Consider the following 16,037-nt stretch of genomic DNA (forward strand, 5'->3'; position numbering starts at 1 on the left):
GTCTTTTCTAGGAAATAGAATGACGGTTACTCCGTCTACCGAAATATATATGAGAGCATTCCAAATCTATGTGGGCATCTTTGAGCATAAGAACACGGTGAGTAAGGGCAGGGGCGCCTAAGTTCAGACTCCGAGGATGTTTTTTGGAACAGCTTGTTGTCGGGGGAAGTAGACCAATAGGAAATACTTTGTATCGGCCAGTCTATGTGTTATAAAGTGGGGTATAGCGCAGGTAGTAAGTTTTGACAGAGGAGAACTTAGAAATTTCTGAGCAACTCTTAAGCTTCAAGCGTTAAAGAAACCATGACCGGGTTGCACGTGAGATACAATAAAACAAAGGGGGCGGTGATTAATCGCGTCGAGTAAACAAGGCCCCGGGATACGCAGTGGGAATTGAACTCAGAAAAAATAACCTCTTGGTTTCACATTCAGTAGACAGTGTAAGAATGAATACGGTTGCAACCAAACCGGAAGCAAAGCTATCTGCTCTTCCCACGTCAATACAGGCAGAAAACGGAGTACCTGATAGCGTTATTTCTGAGTAGCACTGATGGTTGTCAAGTCGCAGAGAGATGACGGTAGCCGACCAAAGTCACAGTGCCACTCTGCATGCCCCCATGGAGTTCCTTCTGCACCCTGGTGTTTGTCGTAGTTACCTAGAGTTTTGCGGGCCTTTTGGTGAAATTTAGACTTATTTTTTTTACAGATGCACGTTGAAGTTTTCTTCTATCAGAACACTATAGGTCAATAGCTTAAGCACTCTCTTGTTTCGTCACATAGCCTTTGTTTGTGCGCTTTCTTATTGGTGCAACCCAGATATTCATCATTCACAGTGAGTCGATTTGAATAGTTTGCTGTCCTAATGTTTGGTCCATAGACATGCGGTCTCGTCTGTATGACACTGCCTTATGCGGATTGATGAATGAAATTATGAACTTTAATGATAGTTACTGTTGCAACTTTGTATATCCTTAACAATGCCTCCTATCTCGAATGGCTGACTTCCAGTTATCTTTTCAATCTTATTTTCTGGTATAAATAAACTCTGTTTCAGTTTCATAAAGTCCCTTATAGTTACCGTTTTTTCTACGGAACTAGTTTTTCTGCTTTTGTTATACTGTTTTTGTATTAAAACTCTGGTCAACTAAAAATTTGTTTTATTGCATCAATTCGCGCTCCATATCGATCACGCTTTGACTGCTGGTTCATATCGGCTTTGCCCGCCTTTGGAGTACCTCACAGTTTGTCGAAAACCATTGAGGTTCGTCATTTTGTAGCCATGTAATTACTTTTATTTGCATAGTACAACACATTTGCGTAACCACTCGTTCAGGGTTTTACAGGTTTGGTTGCTAAGTTTGGTGCTCGTAACTCAAGTAATCCATATAGTCGTTACAGCACTCAACTTTGACGAGCGCGGTTTTTTTGATGCCACTCATCAAACTGGTGAACTCAAAACAGGAAGAAGTTGAAAGAAACAGCAGACAAGTCGAACATGGCTTGTTTTCAGCGATGAACTCTAGGGCTGGCGCAAATCCTAGGATAAGTTTGGGGAATTTGGGGTCCAAGGCTGCTCTATTGTCAGCACAGCTTAAGGGAAGACATCTTAAAGAGGAACGTGAGTTAGAATAATAGTCTGTGAAAAATACTCTTGAAAACCAACTCCTGAAGGCTAAAACCGAGGTGGATTTGGAGGAGCTCGAAGCATCATTTGCTAGGAGCGAAAACGGTTTAGCGTGTAGTGGTCTGGCTGCCCAATAAGTTAGTTTACCAGGAGTGTGTGGCAAAGAAATAAAAATAATTACGCTAGGTTGGGTATGCAAAAATAAAGAGATCAGATGGAACAGACTCACTAACAATTGTTCCCTTTAAAATAGTTCGTCGTTGGCCCAGGTCAGCGAATAGACAATAATCCAACTATGTTGGTCCAGAGGTCTTCTTCTGAACAGTTCCCACATATAATAGATTCCGAAGATGTCTGAAATGTTTTGGTACCAGAGTTAGTACATAAGACTCGCGAATGACCGCTGCAAGCGCGAGCGAAATCAGAAGAGAGAGTCGAAGCACGTGACGACGATTGTATTATGTGAAATTGTACAAGTGCGCGTTTTTGTAGTTTTTCGTATTTAAACAAAAAACGATTATGCAATTGATGAAATACGTAGTGTTATAATGGAAGTAAAATAAAGGTACAAAACGCCACAAGCGCATAGCAACCAGTCAGGATTACCAGGGTCCTCAAAAGAGTGTATTAGAAGCGATGTTGAAGATGTAGAAAGACTACATCGCTGAGGGATTCTGAAGACCAACATAGTCTCAAGGTAAGCGAATGAAAACAAAATAGGTTTAAAGACTTTCGTCATGTGGAATCTATTATGGAGGATCGGGATTTACCAAAAATCGGCCTTACACGTTTGATGGCTACCCTACAAGCTACTGCGGGTTCATGCGTTAGTTCTAGCTTTATGTTGAAAGCAAGACCCAGGAAGATAGAAAACGACCGGTACAATTAGTAAATACACGTTGCGATGCAGCCAGGGAGGCTATCGGAGATTCCCGCATGCTTCAGCCCACAGAAGAATATGAATGAGCCGGCCGAATCCAGCTTGTCTTTCGGAAGCTCACATGTAGTGACTAGCGCCCTGATTGATGATCTTATAAAACGTTTTCATTCCTCATCGCGCAAGGTGAGATGTTCGTCTCATTTGGTGTTCAGGATGAAGAATTGCGAACTAGCTTTGACTCAGATCAACTACAGCGCAGAACTTAGTTCTCTGGACAATTTGGACAGGTTAGTGAGGTGCTTGCCTTATAATCCACGACACAAGTGGGTGGAATTCGTTTATTAGACCAGCCTTTTCCGACATCACACAGTCCATCACCCAAAGGGCGAGTGTTAAACAGTCGCTACGGTATTCTGGCAGAATTCCTCGCGCAAAGAGACCCAGATGCACGAGGCAAATCCATTCCAAATGTAGGCAAAAGTAGAACTACCTCGAGTCAAGCAGCAATTTGCCCAGAGCAAGCTCCGCTCTCAAGCGAGACGATTTGCAAGGTTTGCGGCAATAAACGCCGTACTCTTAAATGCGAACGCTTTCTGTCTTTCGACCTAGTAAAACGATGGTTCACTCTGAGGCCTCTTGATGCTTGTTTGCGGTGTCTTGAAGGGCCCACAAAGCCAAGGGGTGTCAATCACAGTACCGATGTGGGATGGATGCTGAGCTAGTCATCACGTTCTGTTACATACGAGACCACTGAATGAAAAACAGAGGTGTTCCCTATTGTCAAATGCAATGCGATGACTGATTGCAAGACCTTTCGAACTACTTTCGGTTTGTCTAAAAGGACCTTGGGCAGAATAAGTAACGTATTCCCTCTTAGATAGTGAGTCTGACACTACAATATTATGCAGCAACTTAGCGCACCAAATGGAGGCACGGTACCGTTAAACACTACGTGAATTACAAACAACAATCAGATCTTGTTTAGCTCTAAGGAAATCAGGAAGTTTCGAGTTAAGTCCAGTTGTGGTGATGAAGTCATCTTCGTGGAAGGTGCTTCACCGGTATCCGAAATTCTCTCATCAGTGGTCGTAGATTCGCGTTCGGAAATCGCAAGTCGCTGGCCTCACCTAAAAAAGTCGTTTTGTCCAAATCTGTTGGTGTATCAAGCTCATAGGGTAATAGATCAGCGACTTGGAGATCGAAAAGAACCGTTCGCTGTGAAGACACCGCTAAGTTGTATTTGGGCCACAGGGTCCATATAGCCGTGGAAGAGTCGGCACCTGATGCTTGTCGTCGGTGGATCATTTGTCGAGGGGCAGAATCGTGCTCTATACAACTCTGATTTTGCAGACATCGACTCTCTCCGGAAAACTTCATCGGTTGAGGACAGACCTGCAGTGGAATTAGTGAGCGCACGGATGAAACATGTTAGAAGACATTTATTGTTGTACCGCTCCCGTGGGAACAGAATAACATACTGGTTCTTCGAACTTTCTGTCCGCCTTAGCACGACTACACCCAGTGCTAGGGTGTATTCTGCACGACCCAGTTATGTCGCAGAACCTTAAGAAGAGCTATGCAGTGCCAGTTATCCCTGTGCTGATAATAGTACAAACATCCGCAAGATGGCCCATGCAGTATCGGACCCTAGAAAGCCTGAGAAAATGTGGATTGTATTTGAATGTGCAGCTGAGCACCAAGGAAGACCATCGGACGGCATGCTTCTCCATGGACTGGATGCAACTGCTGATTTGGTAGGCGTTCTTTTGAAATTTCGAAGAGATCGGGTTGCAGTGGCGGCAAGTGTTAGAGAAATTTTCGCGTTGGTTTGTGTGCCACAGCCCCGAGATTTCTGTGGTTTTCTCAGAAAGACATCAATAATGAGCCTTTTGAATTTCAACCGACTTTTCATGATTTTTGAACCGTCTCTTCGCTCTTCTGCGCCAATTTCGCCTCGCAGCAAGCGGCTTCTGTGTTCTGAAAGGCTTATGACCGTAGATTTGAATAATTTGTTTTTAACGATTTTCATGTACATGATTGTTTGATGTAAGTACCTTCTTCCACTGACGTAGAGTTTTTTGCAGGAAACAACCAAGCTACTATCTGAGGGAGGTCACATCTTCTTAAGTAGATGATCAACGTTCTCTATGTGCTGCAAGGTCTTTCGCCAGTTGAACAAATAGAGGTAGTGGAAATATCTACGAAAGCGATAAATACATAGCGAGCCTTGAGCACTGAATAATATCCCCCTGACACTCGAGAAACCACGAAGAGGAAACGCAGCATTTGTTTCTTCGCTTTTTGATCCACTGTAATTGGTAGCTCCTGTATGCTCAGCCGTAAAGTAGCTACTGCAAGAGCCATGTAAGGCCGATTTTGGTTGGGAGGCTTCTATCAACAAAGTCAATTCGATGACACTGATGGTTGAACTCGGTCGAGTCGGTTGAAGTTGTGCGGTACCCAAGATGCTTGACTCCTGATGGTTTTGTGTCTTTGTAACCTTGAGCTTTATATATTCTCAGGGGCGTCAGAAGCAGGTTATGACGCTGTTGCATACGCACGTTTTGTGTCGAAAGATGGTCAAGGGCATGCCGTTTGATATCAGAAAAATCTTGGGTTGCACCGTCGAGGAGGTTGAAACTTTCTGATGCCAGGGCCTACAGGCTTCTTATTGAGAGTTTACTTGGCTTGTTCTCCGGTGTCAAACCTTGGACAGACTCACAAATAACGCTTTGTTACATCAGTAATCATTTTACGGGAATTTAGACCTTTGTGGCGAATCGGTTGGCCGTAATACGAGAATACTCCTTACGGAGAAAGTAAAAACAAGTGGAATCATCACAAAGCCCTGCCTACTCTGGATTCAGTGGTATGAAAGGAGTGGGCAACTTGAGTCACTGGATGCATGAATTCAAGTTTATGGACGAACTGAAGACTCCTGGGTCATCTTTGACCCCTGATCGGATATCCAATAGCGGGAAGCTAAAAACGATTCAAGCAACTGGTAACGTTATTTCTACCCAAAGTGTTTCCGAGTGCCTTTCTGTTCGATTGTCTAGCTGGTTTGAGCTGTTGAAAGCAATGGCGTAGCTAGGGCGCTTCATACGCTACATTATGCACCAATTCGAAAGGTTTATCATGAGGCCGAATACTGATAATCTACAAATGCATATTACCGCACCTTATCTTACATAATATCTTCCCAAATTCTCCATGCCTAACCTGTCTCACCCCATCCCCTTATCTTACCAAGGCTTGAACTTCGGCGATACCCGGTTTTGTCGGCCTGTTTGGCTGTTGTACACTCCACCTAGCCAATGATCTACAACCACAGGATCCCCAGACGGACCAGAAAATCCCGCGCTTCCATATCGGCTTCTTTATACCTTGTTTCCTCGGCCGGTCTGAAGTGGATCCCGCTGCTCAAAGAACCATACATCCCAGCCCAACAGCCTTAAATGTGGCGTCCGTTAAAGGGCTGTCCAAAAGCGGAAGCATACCGGGCCATACCCAATTAAATAGCACACCCGCAGCTATTCCACTCCTTCTCTCGACCGTGTCCTCTCGGCCACTCGTCATATTGATTATTTTTCCATTGAGGTGGCTTTTTGCAAAGCCTTTTCCAACCTTCTACCCACCTTGCCTGTAGTTTCCGTTAGATCCGATACTCATGTATGCTATGTCGATCACCTGGTTGGCTTTCTCAATTCGATGACACTGATGGTTGAACTCGGTCGAGTCGGTTGAAGTTGTGCGGTACCCAAGATGCTTGACTCCTGATGGTTTTGTGTCTTTGTAACCTTGAGCTTTATATATTCTCAGGGGCGTCAGAAGCAGGTTATGACGCTGTTGCATACGCACGTTTTGTGTCGAAAGATGGTCAAGGGCATGCCGTTTGATATCAGAAAAATCTTGGGTTGCACCGTCGAGGAGGTTGAAACTTTCTGATGCCAGGGCCTACAGGCTTCTTATTGAGAGTTTACTTGGCTTGTTCTCCGGTGTCAAACCTTGGACAGACTCACAAATAACGCTTTGTTACATCAGTAATCATTTTACGGGAATTTAGACCTTTGTGGCGAATCGGTTGGCCGTAATACGAGAATACTCCTTACGGAGAAAGTAAAAACAAGCGGAATCATCACAAAGCCCTGCCTACTCTGGATTCAGTGGTATGAAAGGAGTGGGCAACTTGAGTCACTGGATGCATGAATTCAAGTTTATGGACGAACTGAAGACTCCTGGGTCATCTTTGACCCCTGATCGGATATCCAATAGCGGGAAGCTAAAAACGATTCAAGCAACTGGTAACGTTATTTCTACCCAAAGTGTTTCCGAGTGCCTTTCTGTTCGATTGTCTAGCTGGTTTGAGCTGTTGAAAGCAATGGCGTAGCTAGGGCGCTTCATACGCTACATTATGCACCAATTCGAAAGGTTTATCATGAGGCCGAATACTGATAATCTACAAATGCATATTACCGCACCTTATCTTACATAATATCTTCCCAAATTCTCCATGCCTAACCTGTCTCACCCCATCCCCTTATCTTACCAAGGCTTGAACTTCGGCGATACCCGGTTTTGTCGGCCTGTTTGGCTGTTGTACACTCCACCTAGCCAATGATCTACAACCACAGGATCCCCAGACGGACCAGAAAATCCCGCGCTTCCATATCGGCTTCTTTATACCTTGTTTCCTCGGCCGGTCTGAAGTGGGTCCCGCTGCCAAAGAACCAAGGCTTGAACTTCGGCGATACCCGGTTTTGTCGGCCTGTTTGGCTGTTGTACACTCCACCTAGCCAATGATCTACAACCACAGGATCCCCAGACGGACCAGAAAATCCCGCGCTTCCATATCGGCTTCTTTATACCTTGTTTCCTCGGCCGGTCTGAAGTGGATCCCGCTGCTCAAAGAACCACACATCCCAGCCCAATAGCCTTAAATGTGGCGTCCGTTAAAGGGCTGTCCAAAAGCGGAAGCATACCGGGCCATACCCAATTAAATAGCACACCCGCAGCTATTCCACTCCTTCTCTCGACCGTGTCCTCTCGGCCACTCGTCATATTGATTATTTTTCCATTGAGGTGGCTTTTTGCAAAGCCTTTTCCAACCTTCTACCCACCTTGCCTGTAGTTTCCGTTAGATCCGATACTCATGTATGCTATGTCGATCACCTGGTTGGCTTTCACACGGGTTTGGCCAGCGGCGGCGTTTGGCACCGAAGGCGCTTGAACACTTCCAAAAGCCTCATGCGCTTCATTTCTCCATTCTAGTATCCGATTCTGATGCGGCAATCCATAGAGCGAAGCCCTAACAACGTGGAAGAACTTGACGAACCGTCTGTAGTGTGTTGCTTGTCCAAAAAACCACCATAAGGACCGCCTTGAGTTGGGGACTGAATAGTCCTAGATATTTGCCAGGTTTTATGACAGTGGACTAACATCCCACCGACCATCGTTTGCGTCTAAGCAGCATCATCGAATCTCCAGCAAGTTGTTTCCTGGCCTCATTTATCCGCAAGCTACGTTCGCCAATACACTTCAATGCGGCTTCCATGTGAACCGGGTGCTCTGGTTCCAAACTTCCTCTGAAGATGTTATTGTCTCCGTACTTGGCAACGTTCCATATTCCTCCGTCAAACGAAGCAACAGGCGCTTAAATATGTACTGTGCCCGCAACAAACCAAGTCAACAATCTAAGCTGATATTAAGCGTCGCACGGCCTGGGAGTTGTACGCACTTTTGGGTGCTCCAATTATGCCAATTTCGAAAATCCCTCGAGCCAGTTTATAGACCTTTTCTTGTAGAGGGGCAGCAGCTTATGGGGGTGGTAAGTCGAGAACGTTCCGAAGAGAGGGATTTCGTGTTCAATCCACGAGCATAAGCCAGACAGATCTTCATCGCCTGCTAGCAATTTTGAGTTATCCTTCACAAAATTTACTAATGGCACATTTTAGGGCGCAAGCTTTTGGACGTGCAATTGGCTTAGAGTAGTGCCTGAGCAACCTTGCAGCTTGACTAGGCCATATTTTATTACAAGTTGTATCCCGCTTTATATCCATTAGAGATTCTGTTTTATTGAGAAAGTTTTCTCCCAAAATCGTCTGCTCTATTTTTGGGCTAATCAAGAACTCATGCCTTGCGGACCTGCAGCCTGTGCACACTGAGTGCGTTAAAAATCCGTCACTTTTCACCCTGCTCCACACCCTTCCTCACAGCTTGCGTTATTGGTTTGTACTTGTCTTTTTTCTTCTTCGCTTCTGTGTTATCCTATCCTCTGTATAAATTAGGCACATAATTATCTGCTGTCTCCCTCGATAATGGACTGTATTGTAGCCTGCCTCACGGCGCTGATTGCAACTCACTCGTAGAAAGAAGAACAATCCAAGTCACTATTGTTTACAGGTAGTCAGGTAAGGTGACACTGAGCCATCCACTGAAAAGGCACGCCACATGCGACGCCGGCTCGTTTGAGCCTGCCTCCGCAATCGTGTCTTAATTTTCGGTTTATTGATCCACTTTGGTCCAAAGGTTATCCATTGGTGACTAATCACTCCACCCGAGTGGCTTCCGCACGGCCAGTGGTATCTCGGTCAGTTTCCGTGCTGGATGAGCCAGATCCTTTTCGCTCAAGTGAAGAGTTGCTTATGCCAATTGAGAAACGGCACTGGCCACCGGCTGCGCACCTTTAACGAAGTGGTCAGACGGCAACTACTGTCGCGACACTCTGCCAGGTCCCGACAAAGCAGGATCCAACTAATTCCGCGGACCAGCAAAAAACACCGTCGAGTCGCATCCTGAACCCATCCTGGCCGCCTTGAATCACCTCACAGCTTCCTTGCTGTCGGCCATTTTGTTGGCCTCCGCTGCGAGAGCTTCCTTTTCGGCAGCTCACTCCATCTTCCCAGAATCTCTTCTAACGTCATCCAGGAGAGCCTCCGCTCGGTCCCTGAAGGGAGCCTTCAGTGTCACTGCCCGACATGGGTCGGTCCCTAGTCCAGCCACTTCCGCAACATCCTCAAATTCATCCATAGATGGCCGGACATCCATATTCGTGAAAAGTTGTAGTATAGGGATCTTCATCCTTATCCCAAACATGGCATCAAACGGAAGGAAGAAGACCTTCCATGCAAAGTCTTTTATTAACGAACGCGACCTGCACGATTACAAGCCGTTAGACACGAAAGCGAAAATCTCACATGCACATAGTCGTAAAAACCGAACATTTTCACGCGTCCTCTTGAACTGTCTTAAATATTCGTCGACTATTACACAAGAGTAACTAAAAACTACAAGGCGGTTCCACGAATTCCTCAATAAATATCATTGCCCATGATGTGCGAGGACGGAGCTTGCAAACCGGACCATAGACCGATCGCGTGTTTTATCACTAGTATACATCGGTACACCATGTGCCAAAATAAATTTGCCAGATGGTATAAGGTTTCCGAGCTGCTGAAACCACGGAATATGCTATACCGCGCTTACCCTCTGGACTGGGTTGCAATAATTACGTACACTGTGGGAGACAATATAGTGAAAATTAAACAGAAAGTCACCACTTAGAGAAGCCGCCCTGCGAAAAAGAGTGGGTGGTATATATCGGGAGCATGTACGATCAACGGCTGTACGTGACCTGAAAACCAGTGCATAAATTCCTAGCTATGACGCGAGTTCAACCACTCCTAGCGTGGGGAGAGAAGAGGGCTCCTCCTTCAGAGGAGAGCTTTTACTGCCTCAACTAAAGGTAAATTACAGAGGGAGCACCTTTGCATATGTATTTTGGGCGAACTTGGGGGGCAATAAATCGGTTAGCACACACGAAGTTCAATCGGCAAATAGGAAAGGGGCGCGGTTTCTTCGGATTGAAGTGCAAAATGGGGGAATAGGCGCGAAATTTAAAAATTCAAATTTAAAAAATTATTTGGTTACAAATCGAAAAATAAACGGTTTTGGGGTGAACTGACATCCACAACAGTAGAACGAATGGGTTCGCCTCCATGACAAACCATATAGCCAGAAGGACGTTGGGTTATCCGCGTGAAACTCAACGTTTCAGATTTCCGCGCCCCGAGTTGAGCTTCGGCCCGCAAGCTGAATGATAAAGACCTCGAATGGGTGCTTCTGAGATAAAACTAACTGAACGAGCCAGACGGAGGCCCAAACTTTGACATTAGCACGTCCTATTGCTGGATAAAGCGATCGGTATGATTTAGAGCAGAAATGGCAAGCGTTCCTTTCTAATATAAAGCATGAAACCTTCTTTCCCGGTTTTTCTAGCAATTTTCTACGATCAGATCACCAATCCCCCACATATCAACCCACTTTATAAATTCAAGCCACTGCATGCTTTACCTGTTTAGGTTGAGAAAAGAGTCAAGATAAACCACCTGCGCCCTACTTAATTCACCTGCGGATGTTCATTTAGACTGCTATACGGCTATCTTTACGACGATATACAAACTTGAAAAATTCGAAAAATCTGAGAACCACTTGTTCGAATTGTGCACTATTCAAAGCCCTCGGGAGGCTTGTGAGGAATACAATGGCTACCTCCCTTGATTTTGACACTCCGACGAGCATGGTATTTCGGTTAAAAGTTAATCATGGTTAACCTTGCGTGATACTAACAGACGTACATCCGGGGAAACGTGTGTAGAGGTGGAGCAGGTGGTCCAGATTGGTGTGGGACTCTAAGATTTTCACCAGTTTACGAAGCAGCGCACAGAACTACTGTTTCCACTGAGCCATTTTCCTCATTATCTGTGAGAGTTCCTAGCCCAAAAGAGGAGGATGCTACTTTTGGCTACACTTGGAGAGCTTCAGGACTGTTAGCTCTTCTATACAGCCGGTGGTATAATAAACCCATGCCCCAAAAGAGGAGGATGCTACTTTTGGCTACACTTGGAGAGCTTCAGGACTGTTAGCTCTTCTATACAGCCGGTGGTATAATAAACCCATGCCTCACTTCTGCAGGTGCAGTGAACTGGTTGATGCTGCTTCAGAGTTTGGTGCAATAAAATCTAGACTTCACCCATGAAAGAACAATAAACTCAACGCTGAAACTGTGGACGCGATGGATCGTCAGGGGTTTGTTTGCTGCGCGGTGGGACAACAGGAAGCAAACACCAGCCCATGGCCTATGGAAACCCACTGAAAGAATTTGTCCCATTAAATTTGAAGCGCAATTCACCACAAGTGGAGTCGCCGAGGAGCGGAAGGAAGTCCTTCAACAGCCTCAAATACCTGCCACCTGAACCTAACCCGTACCGTTCTTCAAAGCATTCTTCAAACTGCCTTTAAAATACCGAACGCGAGTCCAAATCCTGTGGCTTGTGGGAGAATGCATTTTGTCAGATAAAGTAAGTCATCTCACTAGAGTGTATATCATTTGCAAAAATGATGCACAAGCTGCATTTCTCCCTCAAAATGCGTGGATAACAAGGCATCTCACTGAGGCTCTTTTTTACTTTGTGCTTTTTGCACAAACAAGGCATCTCACTGAGGCTCTTTTTTTACTTTGTGCGTTTTCGCACATGTCAGCTGATGCACATTCTTCGCTAAGGGCCGAGGGATTCCAGTTAGACCCCTGAGAGGGACAGAATAAACACAGCCTCGCTTGATTCCCAGGTATGGCGAAGAACCTAATGTCTAATCTACGGGTAAGTTGAGAGGTAACGGAGCATCACAAGATTCCGAAGTATAAGGATGGAACCGCAAAGGCGCAGAGGTTACATTTGCCAATAGATCATCAGTTTTTTGGATGTTTTTTTCTGGGTATAGCGAAGTTTTTGTCTTCGCTTCACACTCAAAAGCTTAACTAGGTCCTACCTAGCTGCCAAAAGACTTATTTTTTGATTTGTGAGCATATCAACTTCAAAACATTGTGCAATGCTGACAAGCGCCTCAAGCCCTTGGCTAACACAAACCACCCTGAACTTGTTCAGTAACTAAACTGTCTCTTCCAAGACGTTCGTGTACGATACTTTTCAGGAAACAAGGTATGACACTACAATGATGACGGCTCGACTGCCATACACAGTCCGAAAACCTGGCGGTGGCTTAACGCACCTCTGATATTGTCGGACAAAAGCAAGTCGCTTGCGGATACGAGACAAACGCAGACACCAAATAAGTGCCATCGCTTCACGTCGTGGCTATCCCGGTGTGCTGCTGACTCGCAAAACTCATAAATTTACTTATTTTTGCTATTACTACCATCAGCTTCTGTCTGATGGCCAGTCTGTCAGTCTGTTTGAGAACTTGTGCACAAACACGGTTCACACTCCAAAAACCTACTGTAAACTTGGTTCTGTGATGGAAACTCTACCTAAGTGTGACTCATCATCCGTATTTTGCCGTCATAGGTTTGCGAACGGCGTCACTTTTAGTCCAACGCTGACTAATTTTATTTTCAATATGCCAAGTGAAGCAGCCTCTATCATTTTTTGCTTCAGACGGCACCTCAGCCATATTGTCTCTGTGTTTTATGTGCTTCGCCATAAATATCCCCATGGCCGGCATTCAATGACCGCGATGGCGTGATGGTGTAAATTTGGCATGACCCTATTTGTGCTTGACAGTGCCTATTTTTGACCGCTCATTTCCACTCATTTTAGGCTTCTGAAATTAGCACCATTTGTGTTGTTCTATTGACCGTGCTACAATGATTATGCCTCACTGAGTGCCACCCACCAGTTCGGAACAAACACTTATTTAGTGACGCCGACCAATCGCCCCTGCAACTTGTTGAACATCCACTTTAATATGTGATGAACACTCAAGGTGCGGTAGAACTACTGGACATGCCGGACATACCTTTTATTCTAAGCATAAGTGGATCCGAAGTGCTCATTAGTTTACATAATTTTTGGACTACTCACAGCGAGCAACGTGCCGGCCGGATGTTCTGGAATTATGATGGACAAGCATTTACTGTAAAAAATCTGCCGTTCTGTCTGAGAGCGTACAAAAATAAGAAACAGCTTCAGCCAAACTATTAGTTCAGCTTTCCGGGGAAAACCATGTAGGAGTATTCAGGATTCTTAACAAATCGTTCATTATATTACTTGTATTCTTCACCCTATTACGGTAGGGGCTGTTAAACAGCTCACAAGTTATACAATACTACCATAAAGGGTACAGGATGACGCATAAGGATAAGCCCCGCGCCTTTTAAGGCCGCATTAAGGCTCCATTTTTGGTGGGGAGCATGTTATTTTATGCACCACATCCTGCCAAAAGCCCCGCTGCTGTCAAAATTCGACATTCCAGCATTGTATGTGAAGTGTGGAAGGAGGGTGATTACGACTTCTCTGGATATAGCAATATTAATGCCAATATTAGCCCCAACTTGCGGGTGGCATACCGTCAGGTATTCTTAATTTTACAGTCAGAATAAAAGTATGACTTGCGGGAATTGTGGGCACAGGGGGGTTAGGGAAAGGGACAGCGTCATAGAAGGTAGGCATTATCCGATGTAGGCGTGATCACCACCAAGCCTGGCGCGGGCAGGTAAGCACAGTTACTATGTGTCTTTGGATAAAATATCGAGCAAGATCGGATTGTAAAAATTTACAACCAGATGCAGCTTACTGTTTTGATGCCGGATGTTGACCAGGCGGTTGATGGTCTGTTTTCCGGGTCGGGAAGCAAGCATGCAAACGAGGAGTCATCAGTGTGTGGTGAACTATAAGCGCCCTTCTAGAAGTTGAGTCATTACGAACGTAGAGAGGTGTCCGTTATCATCCGACGTGACCACCCACTTAAGAGGCACCTCTCTCATTGTGTGTTGCATTGTGGCCTCCCCTCCTGTGATCCACCATCCCCCTTACCGTGTCGCACAAAGGTATAGAACAGTATGAGGGAAAATACCCATGATGCGATTTCCGATCGCTGCTCAGAGCAAGCAAGGACGAAGAAAATGAGTTCCGGAAAGAATGGCATTTTGGTGAAGATGCCATCAATAAACATTGAAAATGAACCAAATTAGTAACCAAAAGTTCATGAGGACGCGGGAATTATAGAGCCTGAAGCTATTTGAGAAATCAGATGAGCAAGGCATGGTACAGCCAGGAAAAATTGAGTTAAGGGCCCTAATTTGTTTGGAATGAATACGTAGCCAACCAGTATATCACTGTAATTGGACCATGTCACATCATTAATCAAGCTAACCGAAAAAAGAAAACAAAACCGTCGAACATTGGTTTTTGTTGCAACCAAGCAAACAAAAAAGAGAGACCGTAACGTGAATTAATTCATGAATGGGTAACAAAATCATGAGAAGGCCGTGCCTTTAGTAATCACTTGCTCTGGGAGGTAACAGCCACTCATATAAGCTCACAGAAAGGCATGCAAAAACGAAGAAATTCCCGGGCAGACCGTGCATCGAGGATGTCTTTCTGTTTAGCGGAAAAAATTTTGCGGGCCACGCTCATCTAGGGAGCAGATAGGCGGCCACGTGGCCTATAAACATGAGATGCATCTAAACAGTTCTGCATTTTCTCAGTTCTTTGATGTGCCAAATGATCATGAGACCTGCCTGAGATGTCTGGCTTCCAAAATGACATCATGCTACAAAAACTCTGGATGGGTAATCTGAGGCAGGTTTGACCGGAACGGTTGACAACAGTCTGATTTATCGGACGTTCCCTGGAAGTGATGGGTGACGGGTGGTGTGCCTGTTCTCATCCATCCCCATGTCTACAAACAGCCCGGAGTTTTTGCACATGGATAACGGTGAAACGGCTTCTGTTCCTAATTCAACATCTTCTTAATGACCACTCCTGCTTTGATTCCACGTTCTAAAGAAAACGCTGCCCTCAGATATGCAGCAGGTTCGGAAACCCATAATGTCACCTCCGGCATACAGCGCGAAGTATGTAATGGTGACTAAAAACAACATTCCGATGAACTTCTTCTCCATCCAATGTCAGTTGATCCCCACCTGGGAACAAGCCTTGGCGTCTTGACGACGAATACTTTCTGCAGTCACTAATATCAGGGTTTTTTGGCAATAGTGGAAATTCACGGATTCACGGAATGATACACAGAATCGAGACTTTTACCTAAGTTTTCCTGGTTAATTCTGATCTTGTCGTTCAGTGGTTGTCGTTCACCTGGAAGACACCAATGGAAAAGTGTGTAGCACTGATCTTTATGTTCTCAGCGCGGGGCAGTATGCTTGCCAGGGCGAGGATTCGCACAAATAAGTGTCTAAGAGTGCTGTGAACCGGGTTCTAGAAGGAGTGTGTACAACCGTCGGAGGAAGGTCATTCAACGCAGCTTCTCCCCGAAGTGAGAAAAAGATTTGCCTGATGAATGTATGCGCCTGAAACTTTTATTACCATGCCACCACCATGTGTTTGTTGGGTCAATGGTGAAAAACCCGTTGGCAAGCCTTGTTCGAACCGGGCATATGTAAGAATTGGGTCAAATTGGAGGCGATGATACCCAGGGGAAAGAGGTCAATCGCCGCTAGACGCGTCTCGTAGTCCACAGATTTGTGGCCGGCAACAATTTTCGTGGCGGCCCGCT

This window comes from Opisthorchis viverrini (assembly GCF_000715545.1).
Source record: "Opisthorchis viverrini unplaced genomic scaffold opera_v5_280, whole genome shotgun sequence".
Classification (NCBI taxonomy): domain Eukaryota; kingdom Metazoa; phylum Platyhelminthes; class Trematoda; order Opisthorchiida; family Opisthorchiidae; genus Opisthorchis; species Opisthorchis viverrini.